At 48.6% G+C, this 12,703-nt stretch overlaps 1 long non-coding RNA gene across 1 annotated transcript; it reads left to right on the plus strand.

Annotated features, from left to right (window-relative positions):
• The first annotated feature begins 786 nt into the window (after positions 1-786).
• On the plus strand, positions 787-11,669 carry LOC106027044 (uncharacterized). The gene is made up of 4 exons (XR_001200613.2): positions 787-868; positions 8,026-8,078; positions 8,730-8,888; positions 11,504-11,669. It is a non-coding gene; the product is annotated as an uncharacterized LOC106027044 (long non-coding RNA).
• Positions 11,670-12,703: the final 1,034 nt, after the last annotated feature.

Below are 12,703 nucleotides of genomic sequence, written 5' to 3' on the forward strand. Positions count from 1 at the left end.
GCAGATTCTGGGAGTTGCTACCTACTGAAAAGAGATTGTGAGTGCCAGTGCAGGGGTCATTAACATGAACTGGCAACTGGGGGACCGAGGCATGGGGAACCCACAACAACCTGGGTCTCACAGTGAGCAGCAGAGAAAAAGCCCCCAGGGCTTCTGGTAGTGGGGAGGGGAAAAGGGAACATTTGAAGCGCCCACTGAGGGCTGCCCTCAGGAGAAACTAGCTAACCACAGCCTGTCCTGCTGGTTTTATCAGGGGAGTGGGGAGTCCCAGCACCAGCCCCTCTGGCCTCTGGTCCCACAAGCTGCACATCAAAGGCTTGTGTGCATCTTCCAGTCCAGATTGCTATACTTAGTCACAGGCTGAGTCACAGGGTCACAGGACACTGCCTGTTCCTCACCTCCTGCCATATCCCTATGGTCCTGCACACATGAACTCTGGCCTCTGCCCAGAGGATAATTTGGGATGGCTTTACACAGGCCTTTGCCCTTGGCAGAAAGTGGTAATAGGTTTAGTGTTACTGTAAATATTCCCTTCTGGGGCATTTTAAAAGAGACAAGAAGGGTCCCCAGCAACAAAGGGCTCACAGCTCTATCTGTTCCACTGACTCTCTGCTGGGCGACCTTGAGCCAGTCCCTGCTGGCGGGATTCATCAGTGGCATCTGGCAAAGGCTGCCTGTCCCATAACAGGTGTGAGCACCCTGGTGGGGCCTGCAGAGAGCAGGGGCAGGCCAGCCCTTGGGAGGCACCGCCCCGCCACAGTCCAGGATATTATCGTTTGTGAGTTTGAAATTTCCTGACAGACAGGATGAGCATCTGAGGCGAGAGTTTCATTTCCTCTGCTGTCCAGCTCGGCATCTCCCGGGGAAGGTATGGAGTGACAAGCTATAATTAAAGCCTTAGAGTACGTCCTCGTCGGGGAAGGACGGTCTCATGGTCAAGTGGGCTGCTGAGGACACGCCTGTTGCTCTAAGAGTCGGCAGGAGTCTGCTTCCTGTCTGCTGGACCAGGTGTCCTGTCCTGGTGACCTGATAGGGCTTCCCACACCCTCAGGCTTTGGCCCCTCTCCCCAGTTCCCAAAAGCCCACCCTGTGGATCCATTCCAGGGTCCTGCAGAAATCTTTGTGCTGAGGGTGCTGGAGGCCACATGCCTGGAGACAGTGCACAGGGGTGGCTGATCATCCTGGAAGCTTAGGCAAATTGTCATAAGGACAGGATGGTCTTTTGGTTTCGGCCTGAAGTGGAGGGGGTACAGGGGAGGGGTGATGCAAAGGACACCCCCGCCCCAACAGAAGTGCTTTGCAAGCTAAGTTCATTTGTCATCCCAGTTGTAGCTGGCCCACGAAATCATTGTGGCCAAATCACTTTCCTTTGGTAGTGTTCCCTTCCCTCTGGAACATTACTCTTCCATTTGTTCAGCAAATATTTATCAGGGACCTGTCTTAGCACCAGAGATGGCCAGCAAGATAGATATGTGCCCTACTCGTAGGGGAGAGACAGGGACAGCTCTGGGCCAGATAGAAGTCTGCTCCTGGGCCTCCTGGAGAAGGGCACAGGGCAGGGTGGACTCCCTGGTCTCAGAATCTGAATCCTCTACTGCCCCCCACAGATCCTCCCCCGGCCTTCACTCTAGGACACACCGAGCCAGTGGGTCCTGATCTAACCATGCGCTCCCTCCCAAGCTGTCCTGAGCCCTGACCTGGTTCCACCAGGCACGTTCTCTCCAGTTACGCCTTGGAACGGGCCCTACTTTTCATGGGGGACAGGAGGTATCCTGTGAGGAGGGCGATGGTCTTCCTGGCCACCTTGCCTACTTCTACTCACAAGCACATCACTTCCCTGACATTTGTCTTTGTTACTGTTGTTTTGTTTTATTTGCATGTACAAATTTTCTTGTGCTTTTTCATGCATTGATGGAGTCCTCAAAAAACCATCTGTCCCCAAAGAACAAAGATGGTTCTGTCCTTATGGGGCTCTTCCTGAATGAGTACACTGGATGGGAGTTTATGTGGTCCCCAGGCACCCTTCAAAGACAGTGACTCTTGCAAGTGCACCCCTTTCCTCTTTTGTCCGTGAGCTCCCAGTTGGCCAATTGGTCTCCCTTCCTGAGGGACTGTGATTGGCAATAGCCAGGTCACCTTAACTGTCAGGCGTGTCTGTGAATTCCACTGTCCTTGGACTCTCGCGGTGTGTGGTTCTGGAGGCCTGGCACGCTGCCCATGGTGGCCAACCTCAGGACATTCATTTGCTAGGGCTGCTATGACAAAGTACAGCCAGTAGGGTGGTTTAGAACAGTTCTGGAGCCATGATTTCTTCATGTATAAAGTGGAAATGATGCTCAATCCTACCCTACCTATTTTGCCACACAGCTGAGGCCTAAAGTTATGGTGCCAGGAGGGCCACTCTCAAGCCTGGTGGTGGGGAGGATCCCCAGCACCTGGGGATGTGCTGGCTGTCCTTGCCATGGCTGGCTGTTCCTTGGTGGTCCTCACTTGTGGTAGCAGCCTGACTTCTTGGGTACCATCATTACACACCACTCTGCCCCCATGAGTTGGTCTCTTTGTCTCTTCTCATTATAAGTGAAAGGGTTTTGGCCCAGGCCGGATACTGTAGCTGGTAAAGCCACGAAGCTCCTATCTCCCCCTCCCTTAGAATCTGCCCCTGGCGCCAAACAAAGACCAGTGGGCTACCTGTGCATCCCTAATGCCCCCTTAGGTTCCACCCCAAGCTGAGGCTACTTATGTGCCTCACTCCACGTGTTCCACGGAGAGATCGCTGACCCCGGGGTGGAGATGCCGCACCCTGGGGGTTCGGGGGTGTCTCTCCCCACATTCTCAAAATAAAGGTCATTTATATTTCATATTTCTTATCTTTTCAGCTGCTGCCGGTCCTCCCCCCACAGTTCTATCAATAAGGATACCCGTCACACTGAATTAAGGCCTGCTCTCTTCTCCCATGACCTCAACTTAACTAATTATATTGGCACAATTCTACTTCCAAAGAAAGCCACATTGTGAGACGTTGGGGGTTAGGATGAGAGCATATTTGGGGGACACAAGTCACACCTGTTCTACCTACCTCACTGCTTGCTGGAAGCCCTTAGAAATGGCTGGGGTTGTTAGCATCACTGCTGTGGTACAAGAGGCCATTGGAAGGGCCGCGTCTACATCCCTCTGTTTGATCTGTGAGAGTCCAGCACCGTGTGCGCACACATTCAGTCTGAAATGGTTCCTCTTCTCCTTACCATCTCCTCCTGCTTCTGCCTCATCTTCTCTTCCTCTCCTTCCTCACTTCTTCTTCCGTCTCCTCCCCGCTTCCTCTTGTTCTTTTAGTAGAACTGGGGAACCCAGGGCCTTGCAGTGCTACACCCTGACCCTTTATCAACGTTTTGAGACAGGCTTGGCCTCAAACATTTTTTGAGACTAGGCTGGCTTCAAACTCATGATCCTCCTGCTTCAGCCTCTGCAGTAACTGGGATAACAGTACCAGCAGGACTGTCAGTAAATAATTCCTAATGCTGCTGCTGCTGACAGTGCCTGGTTTGTGCTGGTTTAGTCCCTAGAGGCCGGACACAGAGCTGCTCCACAGAATACAATTCACCCAGGGCCAGTTTCTTAGGGTCCTCCTGGCCTGACCTTCTGCTGAACTCTGACGTCACAGATCCTCTATCGCTGGTCCTGGGAGAAGCCAGCATACCCCCGGGTGAAGCCCTTACTTTTAGTACGACAGCTATTTTATCTGGGCTGCAAGGAAACAGAGATATTTTAAGATGAGCGTGTCAGCTGGGGTCAGCTTCCTTGCAGCTATCCTCGTGCTGTCAGGAGGAGAGAGGTTTCCGCTGTCCGGCGGGAGCCCATCCATCACTCCAGACAGCCCTTAATCAGACAAAGGAGCCCTCACTGTGGAGGTGCAGAAAGGGAGAGACTGTATTATTGTGCACACTCAACAAATAATTTTGGACAGGAGTTTTAAGCCCATAAATAAGTCCCATATATCTCCCAAGCATCTAGATCTCTAAGGTAGCTGGCACCCTTCTTCTCTGGTTTGAGTATCCCAACCTTCCTTCCTGCACAACTCTCTCCTTTCTTCCCAAAGATATTATTATTTATTCATTTATTCATTCGACAAACATTCATGGGCCCTTTCAATGTACCAGGTCTCCGCCAGCTGCTAGGAGCAGTGTCTTGAGGAGCTCATGGCCTTATAGAGAGGTCATTAGCAAACAATCCAAGCGAGTGTCACATCTGCAAGTGCCAGAGCTGAGGTAGGGGCAGAGTGCTCAGGACTCAGGAGTGCTTGTCTTTCCTGGGCAGATGGAGGGCAAAAGCTTCAGCTAGGTCTGAGGACTTCGCAGGCAGCCCGGAGTGAAGGAGGGCGCTCTGGAGAAGAATGGGGTGCAAAGTTCCAGGGGTGGGGCAGCTTGCAGGAATTCCCAGTGCAGCTTAGCAGGCCTCAGCTGGGAAGGCAGGCAGGGCTGGAAGGGGAAGGGCTGTGAGCTGGGAAGAGTCCAAGCTCTATGAGGACAAGTGGCCGCCAGCGCTGCTCCTCGGTCTCCCCTGCACCCGGGACAGTGTCCGCACAGTCCGTGCGTGGCTGCTGAGGACGAAGCAGTCACAAACATTTGGCATGGAGGCCAGCACTGAATCGGCCCTGCATCCCTCACCTGGCTCCCACTGTCCTCCAGGGGAACCTCAAGACTCCAGCTAGCCATCAGTGAATCCACTTTTCTCCAGCTGCTCTTCAAAACTGTACTTAACTCCATTTCCCCGTCAGTCCTTCTCCAACTGTATGTTCTGAGTCAGGGGCTGGCACACCACTGACAGAAGCCAGATCTTGTAACTTCTTTTTTTTGAGTCAGGAGTCTTGCTAGATTGAGTGGTCTGGCCTTAAGTGCTACTTTCAAACGATCCTCCTGCCTCAGCCTCCCGAACAGGTGAGACTACAGATCAGGTGCACCCCACTGTGCCTGAATGACAAACAGTCTTTGGTGGGAACTCAGCCATGCCAGTCTGTGGGTGCTTTTGATCTTCGAGGCAGAACTGAGTACTGTAGTTACAACAGAAACTGTGTGGCCTGTGAAGCTGAAAATATTTCTTATCTGTTCCTTTATTTAAAAAGTTTTCAAAACACTTGTGCTAAGTTTTTGGACCTAGCTCCTTGCACATAGCCAATGTATAACAGAAGCTCTGATCAAATATACAGTGACTTTTTTTTATCAGTATGGGGGACTGAACTCACAACTGCCTGCTTGCAAGGCAGGTGCTTATGCCGCTGAGCTAAATCCCCAGCCCCTAAATACAGTGACTTTTAATTAAAAATATTTTTATTACAGTAAGATACAGTGCCATTAATCTCCCCCCCCAAAAACACACCCCCTTGCCTAAAACACACACTCATCAACCTGCCACTTTCTTGAGTAGCTCTGCAAGGCCTCTTCTGCAGGTATCTTTAGTTGTGTTGTCTGCCTCCATGTCCTGAATCCATTCAGAACATTTACCTTTTGTGGTCATTCTGATACTCAGGAAGAGCCAGAAGCTGCACAGCTCCAGATCTAGTGAATAAATAGGTGAACGGGGACATCCCACATGGGTATGACCCTGCCCTTCGTTAAATGGCGTGCGGTAGTGGCATTTGTATATTTTTAAATCACACCTCATACGTAGTTGTGAACGCATGACTGAAGAAGCCAGTGAACAACTAGCTTAATGAATGAATGGCACTCAAGTGTCACCTTTCGTGTCTCCGTCATAGCTTGCCCTGCATGTGTTGTCATCTCTCAGGCCTGGGAATAGCACTGCCTGATGACCTTCCAGAGAGACAGTGCAGAGGGCAGGGCAGGCACCACCACCCCACCCTCATCTGTGCGCAGGGTAGGCAGGAGACCCCGGGGCAGTCGTGTGGCAGCAGGAAAGGCTGCGGTCTCAGTCAGGACTCTCGAACATCTGAGGAAAATGGGGGTGCGGTTGAATCATTGAAGAAGTGAAGGGGAGTTTCCAGCTCTGAGGAAAGGTAAGCAATTGGGGAAATCTGGGGATCAGAGCAGATGAGGCCACAAAGCCCTTCCTCTGCATTTATCTCTTCCTCTCTGCTCTTGACTCTATTTTGTAGATTGGTAGATTTGGTAGATTGGTTTGATCCATGTGGCAGAGAGCATGATCACCTCCAGACCTAGATTTATGCTCTCCTGTTTAGTAATCCAAGAGGTCAGGGTTTCCCCTCATAACATTTATTCATAAGTCTTGAAAAGACTCTGATTGGTCAGATATGAACCAGGTGTATCCATTCCTGAGCCAATCCCTATGGCAAGAAGCTTGAGAACTTTGATTGGCCAAGCCTGGGTCACATGGTTACTCCTCATATATGATGGGTATAATATCAAAATAAGAAGGGTTGGTTCAAGCAAGCTGGGGAGCAAAACAAATGTCCATTGGCCCCAGCAGTTACTCAGAGACCTGTTGTCCATGAGCTTGGACTGCCAACAAGAGAAATGGTCTCATAAGCCACCAAAAGCCCTCCTATCACAGCAACACATCGAGCATGCAGTCAACCTTGTACCACTGCTGAGTTTAGAATCTAGACGTGTAATTGCTTACATTTCTCCTCCTTTTGGTTAGGATTGGTCCCAGAAACAGTTAAGCTGTGTGTGTGTGTGTGTGTGTGTGTGTGTGTGTGTGTGTGTGTTTCAACATGATCCTGCCAGGATTGGTAGTGGGATTCACTTGACCTTGAGTATTAATCAGGATGCTTATTGGTAGAATATGACAGAGATCAAAAGTGGAAGGGGCTTGAACAACCTGAGAAATGGGTTATCTCCCAAGGAAAAGTCCTGATGTGGAGTGGTCTTGGTTAGTTCAGTGTCTCTCCTCCCTGTGTCCTCTGCTCTGGGCTAGTCATCTAATACAAATTCCTCAGGGTGCTCAAATGGCTGCTAGGTTCCAGACCTCACAACATTTAAAGCTGGAAGAAGGGCAGAGATAGCTGTTTCTAGGGCTTCTTTTTAAGTAAGAGGAAAACTTTCCTGGAAATCTTCCTCCCAGTATACTTACCCCAGTGTCTCATTGGATGATGCTTCGTTTTCAAAACTGTTTTGGTGAGGGGACAGGAACCACTATGAGTAGCTTATATTAATCAAGATTTACCCCCTGAATTCAAATTCTGACTCCATTCCTTAGTAGCTTAATATGACTCATTTAAGAGCTTGATATGACTCATTTAGTCAGTTAATAACACCACGGCGCCTCAGTTTCCTCATCTGGAAGAGGAGCTCAGGACGAGTTCACGTCCCACACACATGGTCTGCAGTACTGTCTTGCATCTAGCAGTTTCTGGGGCACTCGGTAGATGCAGCTTTCTTTTCTTCTTTCCTTGCTTTGGTCTAAACACCAACCGTGCCACACTGGCTGTGCCTTCTGCCTCTGAGCCTTCGTCTTATGTCTGATGTTTATCAAAAGTAAGAAAAAAAGGAAACCTCACTTCAGGAATTTACATTTATCCCTTTTACAAGTTTTCGGCCCATTATTTCAACCTCTCAAGATATTTCTGAATCTCAATTCTGCCATTCTTTCTCCTAACAATCCCTCTGGCTTTGTGTCAGCTGCAAATTTGATAAGCACATCTTCCATTCGCCTTGATCCAAGTCGCTGAGAGAGCGGCTGAGACTCGAAGGTCAAGGGCTGAGCCTCTGAGTACCAGAGACGCCGCCCCGAGCGTGTGAGGCCCAGCCCGCCCCCTCAACCCCACAGGCCTAGGTGGCTTTGGCCACCATCTGGCCAGAATCGCCACGCTGCATCTTTTATCAAAGGCACCTCCTCGTTCCTCCTGTCCCCAGCAACTCTGTCAGGCAACACTCGGCTGGCGTCTAGGCATATTGCTGTGCCATCCCCAAGTCCTACGCTTAGCAATTTGCCAGGGATTGTTATCCAGTTTGTCGGCCTGTTACGCGGAGTTAATATTTTATTTTGCTCTGAGTACAAAATATGAACTAAGTGTCAGTAATCAAGTTTTCTCCCCCCTCCATTATCCTACAGAGATGCCTGGGCATCTTGCCTGAGAACCTTGTCTGGAGAATGCCCTGAATAAGGTAAGTGGTATCACCTGGCAGGTCACTCTCTTCTTTGTCCTGTCCTCACTGCACGGGGCAGACTATGTTTAGTATAATCCATTGAAGCAACGCTATGCAAGATGGTCGGTCTTGGCACCAAAGAGGTTGTTTCTTGTAGTTGCTCCCCTCCAAGAACTGAGGATCCACCAGCCCCTTCACCATGGGAATGCCCGGGGCAGGTCCCCGGAACACCTGGACCTGCGGTTGTGAGAGCAGAGGGAGCGGGCCGCTGTGCAGGCGGAGGGAGGAGAGTGGGGAGGCCAGGCAGATCCAGAAGGGGCTCTCTCCTTGACTTTTCTCTGTGCAGCCTGGAGGACAGTCCCCCAACTTCAGCAGGCCAATAGCTGGGGTCCGGGAACTGATGCCCCATTTCCTAGATGTGACTACCCACGGCATAGAGTGGCTCTCTACCAAGCAGGGGCTCTGGCAGCTTTATTATAAGTTTATTACATGCTAATTCAAGCAAATAAATTTGCCCCAGCTGTGCAGCAGAAGAGATTAATAACCTCAAAGATTACTTTGCTGCTTTGATGAGTTTCTTGAGCAGAGTATATTTAGGAAGAGCAACTAGATTAGTCAAAACCCCCTCTAATTATTAGTGACACTGTGCAAACGACTCTATATGACCAGAATACCAACTACTCAACTCCCTGACCTTCGTAGTCAAATAAACACATTACAGCCGGCATGCTTTCAGAGTCTGTACACCATGGCAACTGCTGGCCTGGGGACCTGGAACTGGACAGCTGCCAGGAGGACTCCATTAAGGATGAGACGACAACCTTAAAGGTATATGACTCCTTGTCCCTGGCTTCACCCCTCGCTTGCCCTGGGGCCTTGAGGACTGCTCTGGATTTCCTGGAGCTAGAAGAATCATTTCTCAAAGCAAGGGAAATTACTTGCCCAAAGTCTTGCTGTAGGTTAGCCTCACAGACTCCCTGGCTCTGCCATCTGTATTTTCCAGGCTGAAATCAGTTTTGCAGCAAGAGGCTGGGTCTGTTTCCTTGGAAACCATGAAGGTGACCAATTTCTTTCTTTCTTTTTTTTTTTTTTTTTTTTTTTTTGGTACCAGGGTTCAAACCCACAACCTGGCACTTGCCAGGCAGGTGCTTGTGCCCCTGAGCTATATCGCCAGCCCAAAGTGACCAAAGCTGATTTGGGGACACTCAACTACCTCTTTGCCTGAATGCTTGTGTTAGGCAGGAAGTTAGACACTGGTAGATTTGAAGACACGTGGCTGGGCCCTTAGGAGAAGGTTACGTGAGAATTAAGGGAAATATAAAGGTGTTTTCTGTTTCTTTTACTTTTTTAATCCTTCATCATATAAAATCCAAATATGATTATGATCTCAAGCTTTGGCTCAAAGGACTGTAACCTCTTCTGAGCAGGCTGATAAGGTCCAGAGCCCTGAGCAAAGTCTCAGAAGAAACCCCAGTGTCGACAGAAACATTCCACCTAGAGGAGCAATCAAAAGCCTCTGTCCCTTGAGGCTGGCCGGAACTACCGCAGAGCTGTAGCAGAACAATGGCCTCAGAGGGAGAGGTTCATATTCCTTGAAGGTCCATTTAATGGGGGGCAACCGCCATCTCGGTGACCGCCTGGCCCTTTCCCTTAGTGTGCTTTCGCTTTGCATTGAACTGCTGAGATTCTGCACCGTGGTCCAGAGGTCTTATGTGAATTCTCTCATGGAAGCTGTAAGAACCGAGCGGTTACTGGTTCCTCTTGGTGTCAGACTCCGCTTCCGATAACACCTCCTTCAGTGAAAGGGCCTCTGCTCGGCTTCTCTTAAGCTCTTCCTGGCTGGAGCTGCTTGGGAGTCTCACCTGCCCAGGTTCAGAGAATGCAGGGATGAAGAGTCATTCAGGTGGCGGAGGCACTGGTTCTCTCGTCAGGGTTGGTGGAGAACAGAGGGACAACATCATGGAGGGGAACCGAGGGAGGAAGGAGGGAGTGACCATGTCCTAAACAGAAGCACAGACAAAGGGGCTCACCAGACTAGACCTCTTCCTTCTGCATCAGCTCTCTCCCAAGAACTCCCACAGGGCCTTGTGAAAAAGACCTCACATCCCAGTGCCCTAGATCTAGGTTCTGCTTTCTTCCCATTGTACCACCCTGGCACCAAGCCTTTAATTGCAGTGGGCCCTCAGGCACCCATGAACATAGCAGCTCCTTGAACAAACCCACACAAGACTCTTGCAAGGACCCATTCCTGAACCTCAATAAGTCTGAGAGGGTGGCTTTACCCTGTGTCTTTTAGATGAAGAAACCAGCACCCAAGGAGCTCGAGTTCTGTGCCCTGAAATGCCCATCCCATGCTAGCACCCCAGGTCCCTCCTGACTCAGCTCAGGGGTCTCCTCTTTGCAAAGCTCCCTCCCATGCTCTGCTCTGCACTGTCCTCGGATTACACTCGGTGGAACTGTTTAGCTGACAGTTCATCTCCTTATTCTATTGCGTCTGAAAAGCAACAACTGAGTCTCTTTGTCTTCACATCCTGAGATGCTGGCTGAAAGCCTGGTCAGTACTAAGTGCTCAGCCAACACCGCTGCGGACTTGAAATTGCTCCGGGCAATCTTGGTCAGACAACACACCGCAATGCCATCTGCCCCGAGCCTGACCTTCTTGATTGGCAATTTGGAAAAAAATAGCTTTCGTCCTCTGATGCTATTCAATAAAAACCTTAGGCGTCAGAAGAAAAAAATGATATAGAATGGAGCTGCAGAAAATAAATCTGAACATGTATCTCAACTCAAGTGGAAAATGTCTTTCTCAGCATAGAAACAAAGGTGGATTTCCTAAGAGATAGATTTAGCTATGTAGAAATTCAGATGTTTTTCCCATAGGCTAAGTATAGATTTCTTCCCCAGATTCTGTCTGTACATATTTCTGGCTGACCTCTTGAGTTCATCTCAGACTTAAGAAGTATCATCAAGGTGAAAAACTCACTGGTCAAAATGCTTGGCTTTTATATTGTGGTTTATAATCCAGAAGACATATCAGAGACAGGTCGCCTGCATATCTTATTCTTCTTTCTTTAACATTAGAACCCCAGATTTTACTAGAACATCTACTTGCAAAATAAAAGACTATTTCCCAGTTTTCCTTGTGGCTGACATGTCATTGGGCTACAAATAGAACGTGTATGTGCAACTTTGGGGCCCTGTCCTTCAGGAGAACTAGCTACTTTTTCCCCTTAGCTCCTTGGCTGACGTGGGTTTGGGAAGAAAGGACCAGGGGCAACTCGATGGCCAGAAGGAAGCTGTGTGAAAGGAGCTTAAGTTCTTGGCCTAATGGAGCCATTGCATCAGCCCTGGAGAGCTCATCCTGGGACTACTGATTGCAAATTCCACACTGTTGCTACTTTTGGGTTTTTGTCATAGCACAAAGTCTGTCTTTTTAATTACAGAACACCTTGGCATGACTGAGAATCGGCCAGAGGGTCCACACCAGAGAATTTCACTACTCTGAACCTACACTGCTCTGAGCATGCTTAGGAACTGCTCAAACTCAGCTTCTTTACAACTGTGCAACTAGGTCTACAATTATAAAATAAAGTTTACTTTTAAAAAAGACTTTTAAATTTAACAGTATAAATTGTGATGAGAAATGTATGTATTTATTGTTATAGAAACATAATTAACATGGGGGAGTTATAACATGCCACTGAGTTATATCCCTGGCCATTCACTGTATTTCTACCAGTTGTGATCAAACCCTGGAGCACGCAGCAGTCAAATAATTTAAAGACAAATTAATTTTATCAAATTAATTTTATTATTATTATGCAAGTGTGATACACCCTGTGACTATTAACCCTGATACGTAACTTCATTGGATTAAGAAATGCCTAGCATCATTAGTAAGGCATGACGCTGGGGGCCATGGAGGTGTGACCCGGTCTCTTGCCTATTGGTCTCTGCACTGTTCACCTGCCCTGGTTCCCAGGTACCCTGAACTAAGCATCTGAGTTCCTCCATGCCCTTTCATCATGGTGTTTTCTGCCTTGGGGCCAAGTAACCATGGACCGAATCCCTGAAAGTTTGAGTCAAATTGTGTCCCAGCAATGGGAAAGCTGAATCACATATGCTCTAATAAATATAACTACAAAAATGTCTGAAATTATTTTTGATATACATATTAGTGGTGATGGTGCTGGCACTGTTAAGCTGAGACTGCCAGATGTACAATGTGAGAAAAATGGAGTCATTACATTGTTTTCCCTGGGAACTGACATTTTAAACTGTGAAAGAAAGGATACACAGATATGAGGCTGAGTGTAAACCTTGCAACCCTGAAACTGAATTGGAAATATCAATGTGAGATCATTACTTTATAGCTCTGTCCATTTCTGCCTACATCTTATCCTTCATAAAGACCTGAGACCAACAGCCAACTCAATAATATGAGCACTTCTACAGACCAGATAATGGCCTCTAAATTCTATTATCTCAAAGTGGAGTTTGGGGCATTTTTGGAGGAATAATGCATTCCAGTTCTTGGCAGGGGGCGCCCTACAAGGTCAGCCTACTACATTTTGTTGGATCAGAAGCTGTCAAAGATTAACAGGTAGTAACAACTTGAAGAGGTTCCTACTGGCAAAAGATGA

Source organism: Cavia porcellus, unplaced genomic scaffold (genome assembly GCF_034190915.1).
Source record: "Cavia porcellus strain 051 isolate PalLab524CR breed Dunkin Hartley unplaced genomic scaffold, mCavPor4.1 scaffold_6, whole genome shotgun sequence".
Classification (NCBI taxonomy): Eukaryota; Metazoa; Chordata; class Mammalia; order Rodentia; family Caviidae; genus Cavia; species Cavia porcellus.